The 26381-nt window shown below is 39.8% G+C and overlaps 1 long non-coding RNA gene across 1 annotated transcript in view; it reads right to left on the reverse strand.

The window, feature by feature from the left end:
* The window catches only part of LOC138761708 (uncharacterized), a 164655-nt gene that overhangs the window by 59142 nt on the left and 79132 nt on the right, over nucleotides 1-26381 (reverse strand). The window lies entirely within an intron of this gene.

A 26381-nucleotide genomic window follows, 5' to 3' on the forward strand; every position in this document is an offset into this window, starting at 1 on the left:
AGGAGGGAGGGAGTGAAAGATTCTGGAGGAAGGGGGCAGATAATGGAAATTAAAGGTTTGTATTGAAGGTTCCAGGAGTGTGGAGGAGGCAGTTAAAATGGACAATTGGAACTACAGCAGGTATCTCCAATCCAGGCATTGTTTCAGATTTTCTGCACCTGCAGTGCCATCCTTTTCTCGTGTGTCTCTCATTGTTGCGCTGGTTTCTTCTCCCCCCTCCTTCATTTATATTTGTCTCCTTCTACTTCCATCTATTCAAGATAGCTTGATAAACAGCAAGGCTTCAACTCTCTCTCAGCTGGCACCATACCCACCTGTGCCATGAAGTAAGTCCCTTGTGGCCTTAGCCCACTCACAAGTGTTCACTTTGTTCCCTTGCTTTCTCTGCACTTCAAAACTTGTTTGATGTTTATTTTTTTGCAGTACTGATGAAAAATCAATGGCCTGAAATGTTACTTCTGTACATCTGGTTTATTCCGATTTTAGTATTCAAACATTACATGCAGGCACTTTCAGTTGTAAGTCACCCTGATAAACCCAACTCTGTTTTTGGTGCTAGGATACAGAGCATGACATTGCTCCTCAAGCAACAGTCCTTTTGGTGTTTTGCAGATCTTTGACCACATTCCCCTGGGACTGCCCAATGTTGGTATGTTTTGGTTTTCATTCAACAATTTGATTCTGGAATAAACCAGAAGCTTCAGATAACAGTATCAAGAAAGTGGTTATATGTTAAGGAGGTTCCACACCATAAATTGTTGGAAGGAAGGGGAAAATGTCTTGAAAACCTGAGGACAAAGAGTAGGGCATGGAGTAGGTGAGATTAACAGGAAAGAACATTTCTATGGAAGGGGAAAGAGTCACTGCTTTGGGCAAGTGGCTGCTGGGCTTAGTGAATGAGGGTAGGGAACAATTCCAATCATTATTTAGATGTTAAAAATTAACTAACGGATCCATTTTAAATGTAAGTCCTATTTTAATGTTGGCATTATAAATATTCTGTGGAAGTAGCTCTGTGCTGGCTAAGCACCCTCCCTTTACAAATATAAGCATTTGAAAGAAATTGTAAAATATTTGTTTATTGCTAATTGGGTGCCCAAGGGTTGAAACTATTCAAGGTAAAATAAATTCTGAAGCTTGCTCGATTAAGAACCAATGAAAAGATGAGGAGACGGAAAGGATGTTTATCACCAAATGGAAGGAAATTAAGAATATGGGAAATAAACTTGATAGGCTCCATGCCTTTTTTATGAGCGAAATGGTCTTGCAGTTTAGCTAACAAATATATGAAGTCCATGGATAGCTGAGACTGAGATATGGACCAAACTATCAAATAATTGCTTCCTTTCAGACAAATACTTAATCTAGGGATACAATCAACTCAAGGGTGGGGAATGAAAGAAATTCCAATCAATTTGAAGACAAAGGACTAAAGGCACCTTATTTAAGCGAGACTGGATCTGGTGAGAGCTAAAGGGCCAATTGCCCATTTTATAATTCTAAATCAGAACTAACAATAAAGTTTGGAGCAGATTCAAGTCCTTCTGAAATGATGTTCTTTTTTTAGTTTTGTTTTCTAAAATAACATTGGACAATGCAGAGTTTTCTTCCTGAACATTTTTGGCTACATTTTATGCTGATCATGAAAATCACCTTAAAAATTTCCTATCACATACCGGTTTTTAGATGCAACCTATTTTTGTAATTTCCTGTCATATTTTAAGTCTACTAAAATATTGCCCACAAAGCAAGTTGTTTTGGTCAGTCCAACCATGTCTGGGCCTGCACTCAGTGTTGATGCTATGCAAATGTTGTCTTACGCCTGGACAGGCTAAGTCAAGACAGATGCAGACAGGCTATAAAAGAAGCTCATATATATAGATGCTGTGCATTACATTGATATAGATTGCATGCATGTTGAGGTACACATTCTTCATGCAATAGCACGGTGAGTCTACTTAGCAAAAGCATTTATTGTCTTCAGGAAGATTCAATACAGCAGAAATGTCTCAACACTATCATAATAGCTGTTACTTTTATGGCGAGGACACGCTTGAGGCTCAAAGATGCAGCATGACTGCACTTCTTAAGAAAGCCTATTAGCTCTACTTCGGTTGTAAAACTGATGACCAAGACAGCCCCTCACATTTGTTGTGCCATATGTTCAGTCAACCTGAGAGCTTGGCTCAGAGGTACGTTTCAGGAAGCAAACCTTTTGAACATAGATATTGTTCAGTGTAATCCTTTGAACACTAGTTAAACACAGTTGCTTGTCTTTTTATTCAGATTAGCTGTAGAGTATGCTACACTGTTATTGATCTTCTATCAATGTCAAAATAATGTAGATATAAGGAGGAGAAGGGGAAATCTAACAAACAAAAAACAAAGGTTTTTAGCTTTTTTCCATGTAGAAGTATTGATTTCCCGTTGTACTCCATGCAGGAGTATTGGTTCCCTGTGGTACTCCATGCAGGAGTATTGGTTCCCTGTGGTTCTCCATGCAGGAGTATTGGTTCCCTATTGTATTCCATGCAGGAGTATTGGTTCCCCATTGTATTCCATACAGGAGTATTGGTTCCCCATTGTACTCCATGCAGGAGCATTGGTTCCCTGTTGTATTCCATGCAGGAGTATTGGTTTCCCATTGTACTCCATGCAGGAGTATTGGTTCCCCATTGTATTCCATGCAGGAGTATTGGTTCCCTGTTGTACTCCATGCAGGTGTATTGGTTCCCCATTGTATTCCATGCAGGAGTATTGGTTCCCTGTTATACCCCATGCAGGTGTATTGGTTCCCTGTTGTACTCCATACAGGAGTATTGGTTTCCCGTTGTACTCCATGCAGGAGTATTGGTTCCCTGTTGTACTCCATGCAGGAGTATTGGTTCCCTGTTGTATTCCATGCAGGAGTATTGGTTCCCCATTGTATTCCATGCAGGAGTATTGGTTCCCTGTTGTACTCCATGCAGGTGTATTGGTTCCCTGTTGTATTCCATGCAGGAGTATTGGTTCCCTGTTGTACTCCATGCAGATGTATTGGTTCCCTATTGTACTCCATGCAGGAGTATTGGTTTCCTGTTGTACTCCATGCAGGAGTATTGATTCCCTGTTGTACTCCATGCAGGAGTATTGGTTCCTCATTGTACTTCATGCAGGAGTATTGGTTCCCCATTCTACTCCATGCAGGAGTATTGGTTCCCCATTGTACTCCATGCAAGAGTATTGGTTTCCCATTGTACTCCATGCAAGAGTATTGGTTTCCCATTGTACTCCATACAGGAGTATTGGTTTCCCGTTATACTCCATGCAGGAGTATTTGTTCCCCGTTGTATTCCATGCAGGAGTATTGGTTCCCTGTTGTTCTCCAAACAGAAGTTCCCTGTTGTACTATATTTTAAATGGAATTGGAATTATCAAGAATGAATCAATCAAAATATCTGTGCTTTGGCCACAGTAGATATATTACTAACTATCTTCCAAAGAAGCATAGATACTGGAAGGTTTCATGCAGAGTGGTAAACTACAAGTGTCATGAAGCTATTTGGGCGGCAGGGGGGTCATGGGCCAGAAAGATCTGTTACCATGCTGTGCCTCTAAATTAAAATAAAAATAAATTAAATGTAACACAATCAGCTCAAGGAAATCAGCAAGTCAAGTAGCCTCAGTCCTTGACCTGCTGAGTTCATCCAGCAGAATGTATTTGGCTTCAGATTCCAGCACATGCAGACTCCTATGTGTCTACAAATATAATTACTCTTTAAAGAAGACAGCAGCGAACTACTAGCCAGTTAGTCTCACATCTGTAATCCACTATTAATGCTGGAGGGAATGGATGACTGGCCTACTCCTGTTTCTGTTTTTTTACATAGAAGCATTGCCCTGGATCGAGAACATGGAAAGGTCAATGAGAAAGAGTAAGTCTAACAGTATCTCCAGCAAACCATTGCTTTATATTTTTATTATGATATTTATTAGGACCAAATACCTGTCTGCATTGATAGGATGGAGATGGTCAAGGTTAGTCCCTTTAAGTTCTTGGGAGTCCATATCTGAGAAGTGGATGGCACGGTTCTCATAGTGGTTAGCAAAATGCTAATACAGCGCCAGCGACCCAAGTTCAAATCCGGCGCTGTCTGTAAGGAGTTTGTATGTTCTCTCCGTATCTGCATCAGTTTCCTCCAGGTGCTTCAGATTCCTCCCATTCTTCAAAAATGTATGGTACACTGTATTTGTAAGTTAGTGTATATGTCTAAATTTTAAATTTTAAGATCTCGCCTGGAGCCAGCACAATGAGTCAACTGTGGAGAAGATACCAAACCCACTACTTTCCAAGGAGTCTGAGGAGATTTTGGCATGTCATCAAAAACTTGATTTGCATTTGAGGTAACTTAATAGGGGTATATTAGATTATAAGTTGCTTAGATAGGGTGGACAGCCAGCACCTTTTGCCTGGGATATGCTATGTTGAGAAAGTGTCAAATTCGGTGGGTTCAAAGAGAGATGAGTCTGGACATAAGGGTTTGCAATCAAACGTAACTTTATTAACACAACAATTAATAAAAGAGCGTGGAAGCATACGCACACAATTTATAAGGGAGTGTGGGAGCATACGCGCACAATTTATAAGGGAGCGTGGGAGCATACACGCACAATTTATAAGGGAGCGTAGGAGCATATGTGCACAATTTATAAGGGAGCGTGGGAACATATGTTCACAATTTATAAGGGAGCATGGGAAAAAATCATTACAGGAATAAAACAATTAATAAAGAACATGGGAAAATTTGTGATGGAAACAAACAGGGAAGAACGTTAAACAGTACACAATTATTAATGCACACCAATGATGCAGACATTCACACAATTTAAGCAGGGGTTATATACACCTCCTGGTCCCCTGAATGAGGGGAGGTGGATATGGTACCACTGTACCCGCAGGAGTATCTGCATGCTCTCGGACTCCTGATCAGTTGAGAGAGGTGGCTCTACGGCCAGTATTGATCTATAGTAATTTGAACTATAGCAAGACCATGGTTCAGCTTCAGTGCAGTGTGTACCTTACCTGAGACCCCTCCAAACAACATCCGTTGCAGCGACATGCCATGAAGCGGAGTCCAGGGTTATCACCACAAGGCAGAGACAGCGAGTGTCCTAAGTGCTGATGCTAAATACAGGGCTTTAGCCAATAAGAACATGAGGTGATATGAACCAGCCAAAGGCAAGGTGTGCACTGACCAGTGGTCTGAGCCAAATCATATCTGACACTCCACCTGCAAACCATAACTTTGGCTATAACTTTGAGTGAAACAAAAAGTACACCACGTACTGACAGGTGATGTGACTTCTGAATGAGTTTCAGCCAGGGAGGCCACATGACCATCAACAATAGGCAGGGAGGACATGACTCCTCCACACATAACAGGGTGACAATAGCAAATACCAGAAAACATCTGTTTACACAGAGTGAAGAAAAATTTAGGGGAGATGTCAGCGTGTTTTTTTTTACATAGAGAGTGGCACATGCCTGGAATGAATTGTTGGGAGTGGTACAATAGAGACATTCAAAAGACTCTTAGATAGGCACATGAATGGAAAGAAATAGAGGATTATGGGGATAGAGTGGGAAAAAAAGATTGCTGTGGAGTAGATTTACAATATTTTGTGCTGAAGGGACTTTACTGTGCTGTAATGTTCTACGTTGTGTGTTCTACAGCTGCACTGTGAAAGTATACTGACTGGTTGCATCACTACCTGGTTTGGTAATTCAAGTGCACAGCAGCCTGCAGAAGGTAGCAACTAATGCCAAGTCTATCACAGGCTCTGACCTCCCATCCATGGCAGACATGAGGCACTGCTTCAAGAAGGCAGCTAACATCATAAAAGACCCCCAAAACCCCAATCACAACCTCTTCAAATTGTTACCTTTGAGCAGAAGGTACAGAAGCTGGAAGACCAGCACCTCCAGGTTCAAGAACAGTTTATTTCCCACAGCTATCAGTGTCCTGAACCTTCCCTTGTTACACTAATCATTGGTTTGTTCCAATACCACAGTCTGTATTGTTGCAGCATCAACTTTTTTATTGCTCTATGCTTACTGTGAATATTTATTAACTAACCATATTTTGTATTTATTATCTGTTTTTAATTTAATTTAAGGTCTACTATTGTAGTTTTTTTTTCTTTACCAAATGCCTGCTTGGCTGCAGCATGCAAGAATTTCAGTGTATATGTACTCTGTACAATGTATATGACAATAAATGCATTATTGTTATTAGTCAAATGGCAAAAGCAGTTTCCACAATGAAAAACCCCTAACAGATGCAATGCAAAACCCAACTATCAATGATCATATTTCTCAAGACTGTCTAACCTCCATCCCTTGAAATTTAATGGGTTGGGGACAGGAGCAACCCATCTTAAATAGATCAATAATATGAATGGAAATGCTCAGCAGGTCAGGGAGCTGTGTATTTCATAAGCCCTCCCTATATTTCCCCATATTTTCCAAAGCCATTTGATCATTCAAAGGAGTTAAACAAGAAATTCTACAGATGCTGTGGTCAAGTGCAATACACAAATGTGCTGGAGAAACTCAGGAGGTCCCACAGTAAAGGGTTTTAGGTCAGTTTCAGGTCAGTAATCTGCTGAGTTTCTCCAGCACATTGGATTATTTTAAAGCACAGTTCAAGAGTACGATAGCATTCTCTCCAATTGCCTTCAACAATACACAGGAGGTTTGACATCAGCCAGGAGAGTGAACTCAACTAATTGTTGCTCCGTTTACCATATTTGATCCCTGTTACACCAGTGCATTTTTTGCTGCAATGTGCACTGGCCACAATATTTACTGCAGCAACTCTTCAAGGCTTCATTAACACTATCTACCAATTTGCAACATCCATCAGCTCCAAAAGCAAGGACAACAGGCACACACAAGTAATCAAGTAAGGGCAAGTCGCACATCATAACAAATTGTTTCTTTATCTGCTGGCAATGCTCAATTTTATCACTGATCTAAATTGCAAAAATTATCTGAAAATCTCCATTAGATTGTTACTTACGTCATAAACGCATTTGGTCAGCGTGGTTAGCGTAGTGGTTCAAGCAAAGCTATTACAGCACCAGCCACCCAGGTTTGAATATGGCACTGTCTGTAAGGAGTTTGTATGTTTTCCCCATATCTGCTTGGATTTCTTCTGGATGCTCAAGTTTCCTCCCACTCTTCAAACATACATATGGGGGTTGTAGGTTAATTGGAGTATTTGGGTAGCAAGGGCACATGGGCCAGAAGGGCCTGTTACTGTGCTGTTTGTCTATATTTTAAAAAAATATATTTTTTTAAAGTATTATTTTTTTCCCGAACAAACATTCATCCAGTGTTTTCATGACCTTGTCAAACAGGTCAGAATTTCACTTATTTAGTTAACAATGTGTCTATATTTCCACTATTTTGCAGATGAGAAATATTATTTTTAGTCTTATTAATTTCATATCTTCAGAATATGTTTGCTTTATATATTTGTATTATCCTACTCAGCATCATACAAAATAGAATAATGTATCTTCTTAATTTTTCTTTCTCTGTTGATATCTAGTTTGCCTCTGTCAATTTCTTTTTATCACTTCTGAAAGAATTTTGTAGGCTCCATGATCTGATATATCAATTCTGTTTCTCTCCCACAGATCAGTGGCGGATTAAGTACCACCCGTGCCCCTAGGCTGAAATTTACTAAGGCTCTCCCTGCTCTTGTCCCTCGCCCACCCTTCATTGAAGTAGGGGTCTCCAAATTGGTCGATGGGACTATCCAAGGGGCCAAAAAATGCCAGGGGGTCGATAAATGCCGGTGGGGGGGTGGTCAATTGAACTTTTGGGGTTGAAAATATTGTTGAGCCCGAGTCCCCGCTCCTGCTGGGAGCCCAAGGTGCCCACTTCTGCCAGGAGCCTGACATCCCTGCTTCTGTCGGGAGCCTGATATCTCTGCTCTATTTTTTTTGCTCTCGGGGCCCCCCTCCTTTATGGGCCCCTGGTCTTAACCTACTCAGCCTAATAGTTAATCTGCCACTGCCACAGATGCTGCCTGTTTGCTTCCAATATTTTCGACATGGGTTTGTTCTTCTATTTCCAGAACCTGCAATTTCTGCTCCTCTTGCTTTCTCAGTGGTAGCAAGATCCCATGGAATACATTTCAAAGAGAGAGGGGTAATTTGCCCTGGTATTGGGTCTAATATTTATTCTTTACTCAATGTTACCAGAAGACAAATTAACTGATCATTTTTAATGTTTTTTTGTGGAGCTTGCTTTTCAATAATCTGATTTATTTCCTACAAATTGATAGCAATTGATGGCAAATTGCATAAACATTAGGTCTTTCTTTATAATTTTGATAATTAACTCCCAGATCATCATTGTTCTTCTCTGGAGTTACTTTGATTAGTGCCTATACCTACTGCAAATCATTGTCTAGCTCAGTGGTTCTCAACCTTTTTCTTTCCACTCACGTACCACTTTAAGTATTCCCCATGCTATCGTGCTCTGTGATTAGTAAGGGATTCCTTAAGGTGGTGGGTGGGTGGAAAGAAAAGTTTGAAAACCGCAGATTTAATTGTAACTAATTGGCTCGTTATGTGCACAGTTTCATAACTCCAAAGGAAATGGGCCAAGGACAATTTTTCTCAAGCAAAATATTTCAGTAACAATTGGGTCTAGAGCAATGATTCTCAACCTTCCCTTCCCACTCACATACCACCTTAAGCAATCCCTTACTGATTACTGAGCACCGATGGCATAGAGATTACTTAAAGTGGTATGTGAGTGGAAAGAAAAAGGTTGAGAAACACTGCGAATGGTTGAAATGATTTGTTTAAACTATGGTATAACAATGTCTTGCCTTATGTAGCAGCTAGATGTAACAAAAGAGCTCAGTGGTTAAGTCAGAAATAAATGACTGCCAAGTGTGGCAGAAAATGTGTTTTATATTGTATATAGATATGATTTTGGGAGTTAAAGTGTAGCAGGTTTTTTTAGTGTAGGTCACATACAAACACTTCAGAACAGATCTCATTTAAAATACTGGAGCTCTGCTCATACTAGACAGGCAGCTCCAAATACCTTTGCAAAAGCTTTGGAGAGTGCCCAAGGAACTTTACTAATGGATTGTTGTTTTGAAAAGCAGCAGATGAAAGAACTTGGAGGATTAAGTTTGGGGGCCGCAGTCTGAGTGGAGGTTGGTGTTCAAAGAGGGTTGTGTGTTTTTTCAAGCAGAGAGAGTAAATCAGACTTTTCTCTGAGTGAGAGAGAGAGAGAATTCAGATCAGCAGCAGCAGCTGGGACTGGAACAGGACAAGCTGGCAAGCTTGTGGAAAACCCCTATTTTGAAGACAGGTTGTGAGTGCTTAGTTCACCCTTGTCAAAGCTCTTGTGGTTCATGCAAGAGTAGAGGACTGGCTGTCTAATGTTTCACTTGAAATAAGAGAAACAAAGAGGAACTCTGTGGTGACCTGACCTGAAAAAAAGGTTATCATCTGGAAAATACAGATGGCCAAATTTCTTCAGCAAGACACTGACGTGGCTGATTAAAAGGGATCAGTTTGTGCCCAGGAACAACAAATCTCTCTTTGAAAACCAACAAAAACCTTCCTGAGTGGTAACCATTTACCTTTCAAGCACCAAAGCCTGGTGAAGATTCATAAATGTTAAATTCTGTGCACAGTATGAGAACTGCCTGCAACCATTGAACTTAGAGGAATGAGAAGTGAGATTGGACTGTGAATCAAAGAACTTTTCTGAACTTACAAACACACATTACATACACGTGCATTTAGAATTAGAAGGGGGTTAAGTTAGGTTAAGTAAGTTAAGTAAGGTTAAAGTGTGATCCTGTTTTCATGTTTAAAGATAATTAAAAGCAACTTTTGCTTAAGTAACCATTTGTCTTGGTGAATATCTATTGCTGCTGGGTTTAAGGAAGGGTATTGAAATGTTTGATGAGAGAACTGAATTTACTCAAGGATTGATTAAGGAAAACAAGATGGAGAGTCACCTGGATATCAGCAGTGAACCCCAGTGACAGAGGGTTGATGAAAGAAAGTGGTGTATAGATGGACAAACATCTTTAGCTGAAGGATTGAATTTTTTTATGTAGGCATGGAGGGACAGGATGAATTGTTGGGCTGAACAATGAGATAAGGATGTACAAGTTTAAATATGGGAAATGAGTTGTTAAATAACATATTTTACCAAAATGAAAATTTACACTCCAATCTTTCTTTTCCACTTTTGCCAATGCTATTTTACTGTACAAATACCTTAGGCTTCCGGTTTCAAAATGTAAAATCCTTTATTTAACCACACCCAAAATATGGATTTGTTACGATAATGAATTGCAATAAGAAACAGAATAGTTTTGTGCAAAGTTTATTTTATTTGGGGCCCTTTCTGCAACTAGGGATTGGGAATCTAACAGGGAAATGGGTTAGATTTAAAACCAAGTTCCAAACATGAGTAGTGTTACATAGCTATGTCATTCAATCTGCTCGCACAAATATTAGAAATTCATAGATGTCTTTGCTAATTGGCCATTGTAATTTTGGTGGAAGAATCATGTAAACCTAATTTGCATGCCTCGCCAAGATTTCCATCTGAGTTACTATGGCTGCTCTGAATAATGTCCTTGATAGGAGGGATTTTAACATTATCTGATGTCTCTGTAAACATTCTACTGCCCTTGTCAAAAAGTAATATTTCACATCTTATGATTAGTGACTTTTTGTCAATGCAAACCATTTAATCCAGCAATTTCCGTTGTAATTCTGTGTTTCCTTTTTATGAAAACACAGATGGTAGTCCACATTGTCTTGTTTTAATGATGCATAATTGGTAGTCTGTCATGTGGTTTATTTCTGGCGACAGGAGACACCAGGACAATTAGTGCAATACTGACTATAAATCATATTACAACAAAAGAGCCATATTTCTCCTTTAATTTACACCCTCAATAGGTCACTTTGACTGGGATGAGCATTTTTATCATCATTATTAATCAAATGAATGTAATGGTTTATTTGCTCAGTTTAATGAGAGAAAAGTTGTTGCTGAACTTCCCATCCCTTTACTTCTTTTCTTAGACCACCTACCATTTTTAAACACCATCTGCAGTCAAACGTTTGCTACTTTTTCACATCAGCACGGGCAGTTCTCCCTTCAATACACAAAACATACTGGAGAAACTCAGTATCCATAGGAAGTTAAAGGGAACCAATGTGTTGAGTTCTCTCTTCAAATGCAGTGCATCCAGTATTTTAAGAACAGCAGGAGTTTTATTCAGATTCTGGCCAACATTAATCCCAAATTAATATCACAAGCAATCTGTGGAAGTTTGCTATTTGGACACCGAAATGCTGGAGGAACTCGGATTCAGAACTTATTGTCATGAACAAGTCTTGAAATTCATTGTTCTGCTGCAGCATCCTAGTGCAAACATTCATGTAAACCACTTTGTAACAATAAATAAAAATAGTGCATGAAAAGTCAAAGTAAGGCAGTGTCTTTGGTTCATTGATCATTCAGGAATCTGATGGCAGCGGGAAGAAGCTGTCCTTGTGCCGCTGAGTGCTTTTTCCCAAAGGTAGCAGAGTGAAGAGGTGGTGGGGGTCCCTGAGGAGAGAAGCTGCTTTCTTAAGACACCATCTCTTGTAGATGTTCTTGATGGAGTAAAGTCTGATGCCTGTGATGTCACAGGCTAACATCACGCTCTGGAGTATTTTTTTCCTTTTTCTCCATACCAGGCAGTGATGCAACCAGCCAGTATGCTCTCCATGGTATACCTATAGATGTTTTTGAGAGTCTTAGGTGACATACTGAATCTTCTCAAACACCTCACTAAGTATAGCTACTGGTGAGCTTCTTTGCGATTACATCAACATGGAGGCTTCAGGACCAATTCTTAGAGATGTTGACACCCAGGAATTTGAAATTCTTGACCCTCTCCACTTCTGACCCTCAATGTTCTCCTGACTTCCCTCTGAAGTCCACAATCATCTCCTTGATTTTGCTAATATTGAGCACAATGTTGTTGGCGTGACACCACTCAACGCTTCCTCATTGCCATTTGTGATTCTATAGACAACATGTTGCTATCGGCAGAATGAGCCAGAAGCAGGATATATCTCTGGCTCATTCTGCTTATTCCTTGAAAAAGGACTTAGGCCCGAAATGTCAACAATATAGCTTTGTCTCCTATGGATGCTGTAAAGACAGGAATCTGGCTGAGTTCTTCCAGCATTTCACTGTGTATTTTACTGCAATCACAGCGTATGCAGACTTTAGTGTTTCACTTTGCTGTTTAGATACCATATGCAATATTTATGCTCAGTTTAAATTTATTTATCGTAAAATATATCATACAATGTGAAGTGTTCTTCATTGACATTTATGCAGTCATGTAAAGGGCTCCATTTATAGGGTACAGGATTGCAAAGAAAAGAAAGAACAGTCAGCATCAAGTAAGATCAGCATTAGAACACTGTTATGGGATCCACCCAGAAGTCTGATGGCTGCAAGGAAGAAACTGTCTTTAAGCCTGTTGGCACATGCTTTTATAGTCTTTAGACTTCACTCTGATGAGAAGAGGGTAGGTGTCTGGGGTGAGATGGATCTTTGAACAGTGATGGCATTTCATTGGCTGTGAAATGTGAACCTATGAAGGATGCTATATAAATTCATGTCCTAGTTTCTTTAATTCTTTTCACTTTCTTGCTTGTCCCTTGTGCAAGCTTCAAGTCAGTGCACTCTTAACTTCGAAGCCCAAGCCTGAAACATGGTACCCTGCAAAATGAGAGATTGACCCTCAAGCACAGCAGAGTTGGTGCCAAGATAAAATCTTAAGAATTTCTGGTCTGTCCCAAGCCTGTCTTTAACATAACGAGTTCTAATTGTAACAGAGGAAGTTCAGAACAAGGGTGGGACAGAAATTAAAATGTTCTCAGGAGGCAGACTATTGGTAAAATGTTTTAAACTGGCTGTATGTCTCCACATTAAGAGGATTTCTGTTATTAATTCAAAAGGTAAAAGGGTGCAGGAAGGTTAGATCCAAAAGGCACATGCATTTACAGCAGTATCTATCAGCCAGCAGAGCAAGCCCTGATCTCTCACTCCCATGCTAACTATTTCTGATCCTTCCCTACACCTCCTCTGATGGAATCACCCTCTCCTCCTAAAATGTGACACCCCTCAACATCTGTTGACTGTAAACCCTATCCCTGCAGTCTCCAGGCTCCTCATACTTTCTGGCTCTCCCCTGTAATCTCCTTCCTTCTGAGATCTTCTGCTTGTCTAGCATTTGCTCCCTGGCCTCCATTTCTGCTGTATCTGTCAGGTAGCCATTCTGCACATCATTCTGGCTGTTGGGAGCAAACCTACTGAGAAAATATTAAAGATACCCAGCAGTTAATGTCTGCAGAATGACAAAAAAATTGTACTTCTGGATTTTCCAGCCGGAAATCCTGCATCCCATAACCACTCTCACTCTCCATGCCCATGAGTAAATACTTAGGATTTGAAACCGAAAGCATCAAATTCTAAAATGTCAATTAAGGTTCACTTATTTAGGATTTTGGTGATTTTTAATTGCAACTTTTATCATTATTAATCGAACCACTTCCTTCAAATTACAGCTGTTGAAGTCTAATTGACTTAATTGTTACCAACTGCTCAATGCAACCGTAATTGAACACCTGTTGGAGATTGTCGGACATTTACAACTAAGCTCAATGATCCCATGTATTAAATGTTATTGTACATTTGTGGCATCTCAACACTACAATGCAAAGTATTTATAAATGAAGGTGGATTGCCAGAAATAATTGTCGCATTTACTACATGTATTACCATATTATCATGTAAGCTCACATCGACAGAAATAGATGACACGTCCAGCAACACAGAACAAAAATGAGCAAGGGAATGTGTCAAGTTACTCTCTGCTGCTTCTTTCTGAGATTTGAGCAGTAACTGAAACATTTACAATAAGTCACAATTCAAATAATGTCATAATTGAGTTTTGCCATGCAATATTTGTATGAAGCAGCAGGAAAGACACCATCTCTCAGAATTAAGTTAAACAGAAAAGTCTGCAGACACTGGGGTCTGCAACCCCATCTCTCAGAATACTCTTTAGGCCACAGAGTTGCATAAAACATGATATACTTATGCAATGATATAGTCTTTGTTTTCTAGGATATAATACAGATTATTTCTTTAAAAGCTCCCAGTTGCTTTATGTTTATATTGTTTTATGTTTAGCTATTACTTTATTATTGAAGAAAAACACAATTTCATTAACTGTAGCTGCAATAAAGATGTTGTTCTGGGTATTAATGAGGCACACTTGACAACAAAATTTGAGAAAGGCTTCAAGTACAGAGAAGACTGGATAATCAGGCTGAACAAAGAGTTTAATGTTTCCCTGGAGTTAAACAAAAAAAAATCCACAAATGCTGGGCCCAAACAGTACATCCAAGTGAAGCAACACATCACCTGTAAATCTGTAGAGGTCATTTACTGAATCCAATGCTCCCAGTTCAGCCTTTCCTACATTGGGGGGACTGGATGCAGATTTGGGAGATTATTTTGTTGAGTACCTTCTCTCTGTGGCCTTCAACAGTGGCCAATCACTTCAATTCCATACATCATTGCCACAATGACATGTCTGTCTATGGCTTTATATACTGCCAGTTGAGGCCACCTAAAAACACCTTACACTTTAATCTCCAACTAGATAGCATCAATATCGACCTTTCATTTCTGTTAACCCCCCTCTCTTTCTCTCATCTCTCTGACTCCCTTCCAACTCCCTAACCTTCCCTTCCATCTCTTGTCAGAGAGTTACCCTTCTTAGCCTTCGCCTTCTTATCCTATCACTTTTCAGCTTCTTCCTCTTCTACTTATGCTGCCATCCATAATGTTAGGGACACAGACACTTTTTCCTTTATTTTTTTCCCTGTGGTCTACAGTTTTCAATTTGTAATCAATTCAAATCACAATCCAGATTTTATTCAACGTTATTTGTACACATTTTGGTTTAATCATGTAGAAATTACAGCACTTTTTATACATAGTCCCCTCATTTCAGGACACCATAATGTTTGAAACATTTGGCTTCACAGGTGTTTGAGTATTTAGGTATGTTTAATTGCTTCATTGGTGCAGGTATAAGAGAGCAAAGCTTGCTTCTAAGCCTTTGATCACCTTTGGAGTGTGTAGTTGCCATTTTTCAACATGAGGACCAAACCAATGAAAGTCAAAGAAACCATTATGCAGTTGAAAAACAAGAATAAAATAAGAGACATCACCCAAACCTTTGGATAACCAAAATCAACAGTTTGGAACATCATTAAAAAGGAATAGCGTACTTGAGAACTCAGTAATCACAAAGGGACTGATATTCCAAGGAAGACCTCCATTGCTGATGACAGAAGAATTCTCATCATAACGAAGAAAAATCCCCAAATGTACGTCTAACAGATCAGAAATAGTCTTCAGAAGACAGGTACGGATATGCCAATAACTAAAGTTTGCAGAAGACTTCATGAACAGAAATACAGAGGCTACACTACAAGATGTAAACTACTAGTTAGCCACAGAAAGGATGGCCAGATGACAGTTTGCCAAGAAGTATTTAAAAGAGCCTGCAGAATTCTGGAAAAAGGTCTTGTAGATGAGACCAAGATTAACCTGCATCAGAGTGATAACAAAATCAAAGTGTAGAGGCATAAAGGAACTGCCCAAGATCCAAAGCATACCACCTTTGCCATGGTTTGTATTTTGCAGTGTAGTCATTGTATTTCTGTTTATGAAGTCTTCTGATGACATTTACCTGACCTCTGAAGAGTGTTTCTGATCTGTCGGACAGGTGTTTGGGGAATTTTCTTCATTATGATGAGAATTATTCTGCCATATTCCTTGGAATAACAGTCCCTTTACAATTAATGAGCTCACCAGTATGTTCTTTCTTCTTAATGATATTCCAAACTGTTGATTTGGATTATCTAAAAGTTTGGGCAATGTTACATACTGTTTTATTCTTGTTTTTCAACTGCATAATGATTTCTTTGACTTTCATTGGTCAGGCCCTCATGTTGAAAAATGGCAACTACACACTCCAAAGGTGGTCAAAAGCTTAGAAGAAAGCTTTGCTCTCTTATATCTGACCAATGAAGCAATTAAACATACCTGAATAATCACAAACACCTGTGAAGCCAAATGTCTCAAATATTATGGTGCCCTGAAATGAGGGAGCCATGTATAAAAACTGCTGTAATTTCTACATTGTCAAATCAAAATGTATATAAAGAACTTTGAATAAAATCTGGAATGGGCACTTGAATTGGACATGAATTGTTTGGTTACAAATTGAAAAGTGGAATACAGTGGCAAACGAAGGAAAAAAGTGTCTGTTTCCCAAACATCATGGAGGGCACTGTTTCTATATCCAACTATCATGAAACCCCTGGTGTCCGGAATTCAAGCAACCGGCAAAAAAAATTGAAATAATATAATTAAGAATAAAATAATAGGTAAAAAAATGTTTACAATTTTAAAAGTTAATGTTCTCTGAAGTAACACATTAACCTTTGGTGAAGATGGGAGCAAATATTCAGCCAGCGGAGTGCCTTGGTCGTGCTTTGCTTAAAGCAGCTGTTTGAATAAAATTGTGTGAAATAGCAATGGCATCGCCCAGAATGAAGAGCTGGTTGATCCGCTTGTCATTGGGGTGACTTCTTATAGTGTTTCCTTATTCCTGCTTAGTCGCCCCAATCAGAGACTTTGTCTGTAAACTTGGAGGGGCTGGGGGGTGGGGGGTGGTTGATGGTTAATTATCTATGTTACTGTTTGTCTTTCAGCATGCTCCGTGGAGGGGAAGTTTGCAGATACGGTGATGTTTTCAAAGAATGTGACCAAAAATAAAGCAAAAATTTTTAAGATTTATATATTACAGTATAGCATTTTTGTCTTTTGTTATTTAAACTCTTTATTCTTTATTCAAGTGTATTAGTTAGGCATTGTAAGAATAAGTCTCAAGCAATCAGAAAATACAATTATCTGGCACCTACCTATACCGAGAGGTGCTGAATATAAGGGTTGTTTTTAACTGTATTACCACTTACCTGTTAACCTGTGACCTCCTTCTACCCACTCTGCACCCCATCCCCTCTTCTTCCCGCTTTTTCACATTCCTGATGAAGAGCTGAGGCCTGAAGCGTCAAGTGCCTTTCAAGTTCCATGGATGCCGTGTGACCTGCTGAGCTCCTCCAGGACTTTTGTGTCTGACAGTGGCCCCTGGACTTGCTGACGGTTCAGGAGCAGGCTCAGAGATGATTTCTCTGGTCTATCTGTCGCTCTCTTCACTAGTACCATTTCTTGCATGAATTACAAATTGAAATGCTACTTTACATTTCTAGACAAAGCAATTGGAAAAAACTGACAGGAAAAAAACTTGCCAATGGCAGCATTCCACAATTATACAACTTTCTTCATGTTTTGCGAAAGATTACAACAACATTATAAATTGAATGTCTTGTGACATTCGAACCATAATGTGATGTGACTTTATGCAACTCAATCAGCTTTAAAATGAAGCTGAATAAAAAGGCTTTGGACAAATTAAACTATTCCAACTCAGCAGTGAATCTCTTTCTCTAAATTATAATTTTACCAGCAGAAGCAATCCAATAATAGATGCAATCCTCACTTTCAACTGTACTGTTTATGCTTTTTTAAACCATTGGTCCAGAAAATCCACAAACCAAGAAATCAGAGAATACGGTTAAAAAATCCTCATAACTGCTCTCATATACAGAAATAATGCTTTGAGCAACTTACTGATAAATAAAATGCTTCCGCTGTGTTCTGGCATCAATAAGCCACTCATTTTCTCCCCAGCAAAAACAAGAGGAATAATGTCAGCCAGAGCTTTGAAAATCTCCTGCATGTGAAGACATAAGTGAGGGGAGGATCTGAAGCAGCTTTTGTATTCTTCTAACATCCACCCACCACCCCCCATGAACATGGCAACAATCATGGGATCATAGTATGATACCACGTATTTGGTTCATGTCCACAGCAGTTCTTTTGAAGAGCAATCCAGTTTAATGCTACTCCCTTGCTCTTTCCCTGTTATCTCTTCTGCCTTTTTCTCCTTCAAATATTTATACAATAGTTTCTGAATGCTTCTACTAAATCAATGATTTTCAAAGTGCCCCCCTAAACTCACATTCTATCTTAAACAAACACTATGCCTGATTTAGTAAGGGATTGTTTAAGGTGGGATGTGAGTGGAAAGAAAAAGATTTGAAAACCTAATTGACTCATTATGTGCACGGTTTCATAACTCCAAAGGAAATGGACCAATGACAATTTTTCTCAAACAAAATATTTCAGTAACAATTGGTCTTGAGCAGTGGTTTTCAACCTTCCCTTCCCACTCACATCCCACCTTAAGCCATCCCTTACTAATCACAGTACTTTTGCACTTTTATGCTAGTTGCCTGGCTCTTTTCCCAGAGGAATTAATGCTCATTAACATTATGGATATGATAGAAGGGTGAAAGGGAGGGAGGGGCATAGGGCAAGGGGCACTGAAAAATTGAGAGTTTTATAGGAGGTAAGGAAGGGGATTAGAGGAAGAGGGTGTGGGAAAGAGTGTGCTTGTGTCCATAAGAGTTCCTCTGTATGTGTTCATTGTGTGAGCAGGTGGCCATGCCTACCATTACCTGCCACTTACCAATGTGTTTAAGTCCATGCATCAGAAGTTAGCCTCCAACCGTCCTAAGGCTTCTTAGCATAGGACCAAGATTTTGCTTTGTCAAGCTGATGTAGTAGCTGTTGTCCAATTGCTATCCATGTAAGAAGAAATCACACAAAGGCATCTTCCACTCCCCATATGAAGCTTAAGATTCTCATGAACAATGTCAAGGTGACAATCCTGACGATCACGTGATTTTCATAGCCCAGGAACTCAGCAACTGGCATCCTGAGTGAGAGACAATGGGCAGGAATTGACCACTCACAGGACAAGCATTGGCTAAATCTTCTTCCAGTGGGAAAATGGCAAAAACACTTCTGAAATTGGTTTCACAATCAAGAATTAGACAATGTCAGACAACAAATGTGTTTGGCTGTTCAGAATAGTGCATGGAGCAAGGTGCAGAGCGAATGTAGCACATGAGGGGACATATTTTAACTATTATTGAAAAAGTGTTTAAGGTAGGGCACAATTAAGAGGTATCAGTCCTAGTTATTTGATGTTTGGACGCAATAGAGAAGAAGATAATAAAGGTGTTAACGAAACAATTGCAGCTATGAGAAGGAACAATATGATCGTCAAATGGGTTAATAAAGATTAATAAAGGGTCAACAAAATGTTGGGCACATGGATTAAACCTCCACAATCTGAAAGTTAGAAGAGCTAATCTGACTAGTGCAAGGGAACTAGGGCAGTAATAGTAGGGACTGCATTTCCCCTGATATTAGTAGGGATGTGGTCAGCCTAAATCATACAGAGGGCACAGGATTCCCTAACCATTTCACAAGAAGATTTTTGCCAATACGTAGCAAGCCTAAAAGGGATGTATGTAGGGTGGAGAGGGAGGGGTTATGGATTGAAATCCTGGAATTCTGGATTTAGCTTTAGGGAATAAAGCAGGAATTTGGTGATAGTTATAAATCAGATTTATCATAGCTGGGAAAAGACAAAGGTAAATAAAATTACATGTTCTAAATTGAGGCAAGGATGATTTTTGTGGACTGAAAAGGAATACAGTTAAAGTGGACTGGAAATAGGTATTAAATATATTAGGATTACTTGAGGATGTTCAACAATCAGGCTGAATGTGTGAAATGGTGGAATTTCCAAATCTAGACCTGAACAAGAAAAATCTACAAATAACTAAGGTTTAGTGCAACACAACAAAGTACTAGAGAAACTCAGCAGATCACACAGCATCAAGAGCTCCCTGGATAATAAATGCCTAATATGTAGGATCAGGTGTAAAAAGGGATGCCAAGAACTTAATTCAGCAGAAAGACTGGAAGAATATGGAAATATAGGAGTGAAATATAGGAGTAGAAGGGAAAAGAGAAAACATCAAAAATATTGGCAGATGAGCTAAAAAAAAACACTAAAGATGTTTTATAAACATTTAAAGAGCAATGATAACAGGAAATAGAGGACCTCTCACGGAGCACAAACGTAATCTGCATGTCGAGGTTAAAAAAAAAGTGGTTAAGATCCTAATGAATATCTTGAAGAAAGGATGATGTCAATATGGTAGATAAAGCAGATAAGTGTGAAATATTGGAAGGTAAACATACTGAAAGAGAAAGTATTAAGAGATTTAGAACCTCAGGAAATGGATAAATTGGCTTGTGCCGGATGGTAAGATTTGGCTTGGTAACTCAGACAGAATGGACCGAATTTTGTACTTTGTGTGATAATTTTTCACAACTCCCTGATGAACCTTTGGACAAGTATTTTTGGCAAGGAAGGAGCTATCCCCAAGAAAGTCGTCCTCCTCATAAAATGCTTATAACGTAATCTTATCATAACTAACACCCTGATCCATCAAATGGACAAATAGAAGGTCTCTCAGCGACATCCTCAATCCTAGCAACTGTCACACATGATAATGTCCAGGTATAGGACGAAAGAATGTTCAGCATGACAGGAGCCATGGTCTGGTCCTCATCGAACTTGCTCTGTCATCTTTACAAATTGTGCCCCAAACGATGATGGCACCACAAATGATGCTGCAAGAATTCCAATCTCAAGGATATGCAGGTTGGTAGGTTAATTAACCACTGTAGCGTGTAGGTGATTGGCAGAGTCTGGGTGGAGTTAATGGGAATGTAGAGATATTGGACATTCTTGCAAACCCTCACTTGGACATTTGCATAATGCAATAGTTGCCAAGACTGAGGATGTGACTTGCAGACATTCTATTTATCTGTTTAATAAAACAGGGTGTTCCTTAATAATAATGGGAATGTGAGCAGAATATAATGAGCTGAGTGTAGGATTAGCATGTATGGGTGCTTGATGGTGAGTATTGTGACAGAGTATATAGAAATATCTCTGGGAGATGAATTGGGAAACGTTTGTGAGAGTAGGTCACATGCAAACACTTTAAAACAGGTCTTATTTGAAATACTGGAGACATAGTGGCTTCTCACACCTTTTTGCAAGAGCTTTGGATTATTGTTTATCAAGGCAACAGAAGAAAGAGCAGGCTAGAGCCGTTATTGTGTGCTGGAAAATTCTGCTGTTGTAAGAGGGTCTTGTAGTTTTGCAAGCAGAGAGAGTCAAACAGGTTTTCTCTCAGGCTCAGTGAGTGAGAAAGAGAGAGAAAAGCAGAGATCACTTGACAGTGTCCGCAGTATAAGTTGCTGGGACTGAAACAGGACAAGCTGGCAAGATTTTGGAAGACAGCCTGGTCGAAGCCCTTGTGGTTCTTGCAAGAGGATAGAACTGGCTAACTAATGTTTCACTGGAATAAGTGAAACAAAAAGGAACTCTGTGGTAACCTGAAAGAAAGAGGTTATCATCTGGAGATCCCTGAAGGGGCAAGTAAGTATTGTCAGCAAGACACTGGAGTGGAGACGTGGATGTCCTTGAACAACAAATCTCTCTCTGAAAACCAACAAGAACCTCCCTGAGCCGTAACCGTTTACCTTTCAAGCACCAAAGCCTGCTGAACTTTATACATGTTAAATTCTGTGCACAGTATAAGAATTGCCTGCTTGGAGGAATGAGGAGTGAGATTGGACTGTGAACCAAATAACTTTTCTGAACTTACACACACATTACATACATAGAATTAAAAGGGGGTTAAGTAAGATATAAGTTAAAGTTGGATCCTGTTTTCATGTTTAAAGATAATTAAAAGCAATTTTTGTTTAAGTAACCATTTGTCTTGACGCAAATCTACTGCTGCTGGGTTTGTGGGTCCTCTGGGCTCGTAACAGTGAGCCTCCAAGCACATGGACACCAAACACATTCAGGATACACAATAATCCAAACACTGAAACCTTCCACCTAACCCCTTTAAACAACACCTGCTGCTCCTGTGGCAGAGTCATTAGATCTTAGTTGAATCACAAACCACAGAATTGTAGTACAAGCAAGTTATACTCAAACCCAAGAGACTGACAGAAAATAAGTTGGTTATATGGCTTTACCTGTACATTCTGGACCTTATTAATCAGGATTAATTTATTCTGTTGATCTGATATTTATAATACATTGAAGAATCAATTGGAAGAATCTAAGAATTGTTACAGTTTGGAGAAGTAAGTCTAACAAATGATTGCATGTGGCAAGAAACTAATTCTGCCAAAACAGTTAGTGTTTGCAGAAATTGATGAGCTGCAGTGAGGAACTCACCTCTTCCTGGTTCACTATCTCAAAGACACCAAAGCAGAATGGAAAACTCTCCATCTTAATGAATGAATGCAATTTCCACAGTCAATCAGCTCAGAGCTGAATTGGGCAGAGCAGTCATTTGTCTGGCATTCTTTCCTTGAGATGGTACAAATGATAGCAAATTGCCATGGTTTCATTTTTTAGCACCTCCCCTAAGATTCCCTCCAACAGCCACTTACTACTGACCCAGACATTTATTACCATTCTTCATTTTTACTGAGACTAAATGCTGTAAGTTCCTGCTGAACAGCATGGTCAGGAGACTTTGACTGCAAAACTCCATCATGTTTCAACAAGAAGATTTACCATCCTATTCTCAAGGGTGACAATGCATGGGCAATCAGTGCTGGAGTTGCAGCATGACCACATCCCTGAACCAATTAATAATGCACCTTACAGCTATCAACCAGCTTCTGCTCCCTCTCTATGCTAAAACCCTCCTCTTACCCTTTACACTCTCTGTCGTGCACTGATCGCTCAATCATCCTGCCTGAAAACATATCTGACAGTATCATAAATGTATCACTTTGTTTGGATATAATCCCCCTTCCTTTCAAAACCACCATTATCATTTCCTCCTCAATCTATCTGTGCACTTCAGTGACCAGAATACATTTTGTTACTTCCTGACCCAGTTCAGTGCAACCCATCCTGTTCACACCACCATCTCAGATAAAGTTACAACTGGCATTTTTGGCAACTGCAGCCAGTCGATCTCCTGGTCTATTTGAACCCTTTGAGATGTTAGATGTATTATTCATGCCCTATTTTCTTAACACCTCCATTCCCCCATTGCCCAGCAAATCCCCTGTTTGGTTCCACTCCTATTTGATTGAATGCAATGAGCAATTGTATAATATTTTCACAGAGCAGGACATTCCAGCCTTCTTTACATTGAATGTATTTGAACGGAATTATTTATTGTCACCTAAACTGAGATACAGTGAAACATTTTGTTTTCATCCTATCCATGAAAGTCCACATCTACATAGTATAACAGGTAGCGCAAGAATAAAAACATATTATTACAAAAAAACAAAAATGCAAGGCATAATATCATAGAAAACAAAAAGTGAAGGGCATGGTTTAAAAAAAGTACAGTTAAAAAGTGTAAAGAATAATCTTTTATCAATGAAAGAGCTGTTCAAGCATATATATATATAATAACAGAAGGAAAAATACCATCCTTGAATCTGATCATGTGTGTGTTTTCAAACAAGTACCTTCTGTCTGAAGGGAGGGGGAGATGAGCATGTAATTGTGGTGGGATGTGTCCTTTACTTATATTAGCGGCTTTCCTGCGGCATTGGGAGGTGAAGATAGAATCGATGGAGGGGAAGTTGGTGGCATGATGGCCTGAGCTGTATTCACAACTCTAAATTTTCATCCTCTAAATGCAGCAATTAGCATGCAATAAAGGTGCTGGCAAGGCCATCTGTTAAGCTAAAGTTTCCCATAAATGGAGTGTCCACAACCAGTGGTCACAGACTCAAAATAAGGGTCAGCCATTCAAGACAAAAATGAGAAGAAACTTCTTCACCCAGAGGGTTCAGATACTGGATATTTTCAAGAAAATCAACAGATTTTTGGGTATTAAAGGAATCCAAAGATGTGAGTTACTGTAGGAAAGTTGTACTGAAGTTAAAGGTCAGCCATGATTTTATTGAATAGTAAAACATGTACAAGGACTGAATGGTTTTGTCCGGATTTTAATTTATTTTTTAAATTTTAGAAATACAGTATGGTAACAGGCCCTTCCGGCCCATATGTCCATGGTGCCCAAATATACTAATTAACCTATAAACTCCTTACATTTTTGCAGCACGGGAAGAAACAGGAGCATCTGGAGGAATCCCACATAGTCATGGGGAGAATCTATGTACTCTTCACAGCCAACACTGGATTCAAACCTAGGCTGTTGGTACTATAATCTTTCTTTGGCTTGGCTTCGCGGACGAAGATTTATGGAGGGGGTAAAAAGTCCACGTCAGCTGCAGGCTCGTTTGTGGCTGACCAGTCCGATGCGGGACAGGCAGACACGATTGCAGCGGTTGCAAGGGAAAATTGGTTGGTTGGGGTTGGGTGTTGGGTTTTTCCTCCTTTGCCTTTTGTCAGTGAGGTGGGCTCTGCGGTCTTCTTCAAAGGAGGCTGCTGCCCGCCAAACTGTGAGGCGCCAAGATGCACGGTTTGAGGCGTTATCAGCCCACTGGCGGTGGTCAATGTGGCAGGCACCAAGAGATTTCTTTAGGCAGTCCTTGTACCTTTTCTTTGGTGCACCTCTGTCACGGTGGCCAGTGGAGAGCTCGCCATATAATACGATCTTGGGAAGGCGATGGTCCTCCATTCTGGAGACGTGACCCATCCAGCGCAGCTGGATCTTCAGCAGCGTGGACTCGATGCTGTCGACCTCTGCCATCTCGAGTACCTCGACGTTAGGGGTGTGAGCGCTCCAATGGATGTTGAGGATGGAGCGGAGACAACACTGGTGGAAGCGTTCTAGGAGCCGTAGGTGGTGCCGGTAGAGGACCCATGATTCGGAGCCGAACAGGAGTGTGGGTATGACAACGGCTCTGTATACGCTTATCTTTGTGAGGTTTTTCAGTTGGTTGTTTTTCCAGACTCTTTTGTGTAGTCTTCCAAAGGCGCTATTTGCCTTGGCGAGTCTGTTGTCTATCTCATTGTCGATCCTTGCATCTGATGAAATGGTGCAGCCGAGATAGGTAAACTGGTTGACCGTTTTGAGTTTTGTGTGCCCGATGGAGATGTGGGGGGGCTGGTAGTCATGGTGGGGAGCTGGCTGATGGAGGACCTCAGTTTTCTTCAGGCTGACTTCCAGGCCAAACATTTTGGCAGTTTCCGCAAAGCAGGACGTCAAGCGCTGAAGAGCTGGCTCTGAATGGGCAACTAAAGCGGCATCATCTGCAAAGAGTAGTTCACGGACAAGTTTCTCTTGTGTTTTGGTGTGAGCTTGCAGGCGCCTCAGATTGAAGAGACTGCCATCCGTGCGGTACCGGATGTAAACAGCGTCTTCATTGTTGGGGTCTTTCATGGCTTGGTTCAGCATCATGCTGAAGAATAATAGCACTGTGTTAACTGCTAGGCTAACCATATATGTTTATATTTGCTTCACAGTAACAATATAAACTGAAATAGGGTCCGCTTGCAGAACATGGATGACGCTGGCAGAACCATCATTTATTGTCCATTCTCAACTGCCTTGAGAGGCAAGTAGTGAATGACATTCTTAAATTGCTACAAACCAACAGTGTTGTTGAATTGGTACTTCCAGGACCTGGGACTTTGAGGGTGCTAATTCAATACTAAAAGTCATATCTGTCCTTTCATATGATTCTGTCTCTGCAATTGTGAGTCGTGAGTCTCAGCAAGCAATTCAGTTTTGCCACTGTCCTGTCGTACCCACACTAGCTTGTTGCAACTGCTGGATGGGTGAGGTTGATGCAAAGCTTCCATTGCCAGGAGTGAACTCCAACACATCAGCAAAATCCCTGAGGTTAGATGCAAATCAATGAAATTTTGCAGAGCTTTAACAGCACATTAATCTGGGCTCCCAAGATCAAAAATCTCTCAGATCTCTACATTTATTTTCAAAAATATTTAAAAATTAATTGAATCATACTATGAAAAACAAACATAATTTTTAGCTTAAACTTAACATTAAAAACAATAGAACACTAGAAAATACTCCAAAACAATTTAATACATTTGCTAATTCAAATCATTAAAAAAATTTAAATGACTGAAAGGGATCTCTCAATTTTTCTCAACCATTACCATCCATTGAAATGATCAAACAATTCTGAAGCAAATTCAGTACCCAGATTTCCATGTATAACTTTTGGATTTTGAAATTGACACAGTAATCCATGACAATGTAGCAATTACAAC

The sequence above is a fragment of the Narcine bancroftii genome, chromosome 4, assembly GCF_036971445.1.
Source record: "Narcine bancroftii isolate sNarBan1 chromosome 4, sNarBan1.hap1, whole genome shotgun sequence".
In the NCBI taxonomy this organism is placed as follows: domain Eukaryota; kingdom Metazoa; phylum Chordata; class Chondrichthyes; order Torpediniformes; family Narcinidae; genus Narcine; species Narcine bancroftii.